A 4,212-nucleotide genomic window follows, 5' to 3' on the forward strand; every position below is an offset into this window, starting at 1 on the left:
ATACTATGCAGCCATAAAAAAGGATGAGTTTGCGTCCTTTGTAGGGACATGGATGCAGCTGGAAACCATCATTCTTAGCAAACTATCACAAGAAGAGAAAACCAAACACCGCATGTTCTCACTCATAGGTGGGAACTGAACAATGAGCTCACTTGGACTCGGGAAGGGGAACATCACACACTGGGGCCTATCATGGGGAGGGGGGAGGGGGGAGGGATTGCACTGGGGAGTTATACCTGATGTAAATGATGAATAGATGGGTGCTGACGAGTTGATGGGTGCAGCACACCAACATGGCACATGTATACATATATAACAAACCTGCATGTTATGCACATGTACCCTAGAACTTAAAGTATAATAAAATAAATAAATAAATAAATAAATAAAAAACAAATATTCATCAATTATGCATAACATGAGCTTTGTTATATATGTACATCTTATATATACATGTTATATATACATGTTATATATGTACATCTTAGAAGAAAGATATACATATAGACATTTATTATATTATATACCGTGGTATTTCAAAATATACATTTATTCGGTGCCATGATTAAGATTTTGTACTTTTCAACATGGGGCCTTACTTGACCAATCAGAGAATTAACAACCAAAAGCAAGACTCATAGAGTTCTTGGTTATTATAAAATTGATACAGAGATATTGATGGGGTGTATTTGAGAGAACTGGAGGAGATAAATTTTCCTTTGGTTATTTTGCTATGTAGTGCTCACTTCTGTAGAATGTTGTTGAGAGGTTAAGATGGAGATGACAAAAATCCTTTAAAATGGAACCATGGAGACCGTTAATAATTTTGTGGCAAATATTAATATATTAGGTGGTATGGTGAGGTGGCAGCTCAAGAAGAGAGATTTAGAGGGTGATGGTGGAGGGGGATAAAGAATAATTTTTATTTTGAATTTGGGAGCTATTACCATGTTTTAATGATGAAATGATATAATGGAGATGAAGATATTAATGACATTAGATACTGATATTATACTTGCAGAATGGAAGCCTCTTTGAAAAAGTGTGGGAGGGGCAGATCCAGACCACAGGTGAAGGAAATGGGATACAACAACCAGGAGAGGATGAAAACATGAGATGAAAAATATGGTAAGCTTATAGGTGGAGAATCAAGAAAGCTATTTTGTATTTGATGATTTGTATTTTCTAAATATCATATGGAGACATTAGCTTGTAAATGACAGGAAAAGATTATAGGTGTTTGAGGAAGGAAAGTGGATAATTGCTGCCTCCATAGCTACCTACAAAAGGGCAAAACGTATCACAGTTGAAATAATTATAGCCTGGGTCCTTTCCTACCTCTCCAATCTCAACTTACATCAATCTCTCTCTGGGCCACAAAGCTTCAGCCATGCCCATTTTATTTCAGTACATTCTTTCTGTCTATGTACAAGACATATTTTTACCCAATTTGGGGCTTTAGAAGACCAATCTTTTCCATAAAATACCTTTGTATCCAACCTCCACAATTTAGATCTCAGCAAAAATGTTTCCTCATGAGGGAGGCATCATAGGGTGTGTATAAAGTCCCCTCTCAGGATTTTCTATGTATCATTAGTATATTTTATTATTTTTCTAATAATATGCCTGACAGTAGTTCAAAATATACATTTATTCAGTCAAGAAATAGCACTTAGAACTATCCTATGTTTTCCTAATGCTTATTTCTTTATTCAGTTTTTGTCTGTCCTTCTCTTCACCCCTTAAAATTATAAGCCACATAAAAGCAAGGTCTGTTTTAGATTTTTCACTCATAAATCTAGCACCTAGAACAGCTCTTGTACATACAACATTACCAATGCACATCTGTTGATTAAAATATTAAAACATAAAAGAAGGCAAGTTCATTTTACAAGAATTTTGTTAAATTTAAAGGGATAACAGTCATCTTAAAGCGATCATGTGATTTTCTCCAAGAAGGTATAGATCAGGAGGGTTGGTTATTCAGCGTTAGAAAACTCATAAGTGAGACAGAGGTAGGGAGTCAAGCAAGTTCATGGTGTTTGTGATGGATGGATTATAATGACTGGGATATAGAAGTTCAAGACAGAAGGGGCTTGTAGAAAGTGAAAGACAAGTATGGCTAATGAATAGGTAAGGTCAATATAATCATATCATTTTGTTGTTAAAGGTAGTTAAACATGATAGCTAAAAGAACAGAAAAATATGATTGGAGAGGAAAATACTTGAAATAAAAAACCCAGAAGTGGCACAGTTTCTGGTAATGACAGGTCTGATGATAGCTTGTATCATAGGAAGTGAATGGCTGAAAACGAGTGAAAGAAATGTTTACTGGAGGTGAAGAAGTAAAGGAGCCAAGAGTACAGGAAGTTACATGTTTCATTTCCAAGAATTTTGAACTGATGAAAATAAAGTCAGGAGTAATGATGCAAAGACTATGATTTATACATTGAATTTATCAGTTAATAAGAATAATACCTAAGAGATCAGGGGGTAAGAACAAGGGGGAAGGTGTAGTGGGTAACCTAATTGAATGGCATCAGCTTAAAAAGAATAAGGATTATCTGTGTTTATCTTGATTTTTATGTTTGCAAACTTTAAAGGAGGAGGGAATAATTGGGAAGTTGCAACTGTGAGCAAGGAGGACAAATTGCTTGTCTCTTTGACTTGACATACAGGAGCTAGAAAATTAGAGCAAAAACAAAACAAAGAAACCTCCACAGATAGGACATCAGTAGAAATGGCAAGAAGGAATCCATTGAAGAGAATACTCAAGGAGAGGTGCTGGAGTTACGGTGGCTGTGGTACATCATAGCATGAGAACTGTGGTTTGAGGACTGTCTCCACACATCCTTTGCTGGAGGTAAATTAATTTGTCTTACTGATGAAAGCATTAAAAATCACACAGAAACTCAATTCCTATCAGTGTTCATAGTGGCCTCAAATCTAGCATTACAAGTAATCAAAGGTGAATAACTGGCATTGCTGAGTCAAAAGTTGGTTACTTTGTTCTTGTTTGCTACCTATCTATATCCTATTCAACACAGAGAATATTAATATTAGGTAAAAAGCCAGGCCTCAATAAGCATTTGTTCAATAAACGAATATGATTTACTATTGCCTATTTATTGATTACTTATTCCTTTACTTGTTAATTCCACTGGTTGGGGGCAGAAATCACCCCAACTAGTCTCAAAATAGACTTTTTCAGCAAATTTCACATGCCAATAACTCCTTTTTATATAACAGATGCGCTTTTTGCTTTTGCATATCTGTGCCTAATTTTACTAAAATTGCTATCCATCATCAATTCTAGAAGCCCATGGCATCTTGTGACATTTGGAGATCAATTGCTAGGAGAGACAATTATGAAAAGCTTTGCTTTAATGGTCCTGTAATTGGTATTGGTATTTTCTACTTTTATAATTTACCCAGGATAATCAAATAATTGTTTTCAATTACAACACATAGAAACATCTATACCTATTTTCAGAAAATTGTTTAAATATTTCTCTGTAAAAGAACCATTTTTAAGATTTTGAAAATCTGAAATTTGAGAACTATTTACTTTTCTGCGTTCCAATGGGAAAAAGTCCACTTGACTTCTTTCTAATGCTTTCTCTAATATGAAAAGTCTTCTGTATTATTAAAATAAGCTTTAAAAAAGGATAGTCCATACTATTAGACACTTTTCTTGTGTAGCTGAGAAAACTAGCCTAGTAGAGCTTTGGGTTCACAGATTCTTTAAATTACATTTGTTGTAGAAGGGTAGATTACATTCAAAGTATAATTGTTTATAGACTTTGTTGTGATATGAAATCCTTGTTTCTGTTAAAAATCAAATGTTAAAAAATACGTGTAAACAGTATGCACACTTACCATATGCAAACTTTCTGTTGCTGTGATTTAGAAGCAATAAGGTATAGTGGAACAAACAGAAGTGGTGAGGTTTTAACATTGAGTACATCATGCCACTCTTTTTTTCAAATGAGTTTTGATTGCCAGGCACTACCCAAAGAGTACAGCAACATAATGTAGGAAAATGGAGACATAGTTTACATCTTTGAGGAATTTCCAGTTTATTAAGGGGTACAAGCAGAAAGCAAACAAGCAAGCAAAAGAAAGAAAGAAAGAGGGAAAGAGGGAGAAGAGAGGGGAGGGAGGGAGGAAGGAAGGAAGGAAGGAAGGAAGGAAGGAAGGAAGGAAGGAAGG

Source organism: Piliocolobus tephrosceles, chromosome 1 (assembly GCF_002776525.5).
Source record: "Piliocolobus tephrosceles isolate RC106 chromosome 1, ASM277652v3, whole genome shotgun sequence".
In the NCBI taxonomy this organism is placed as follows: domain Eukaryota; kingdom Metazoa; phylum Chordata; class Mammalia; order Primates; family Cercopithecidae; genus Piliocolobus; species Piliocolobus tephrosceles.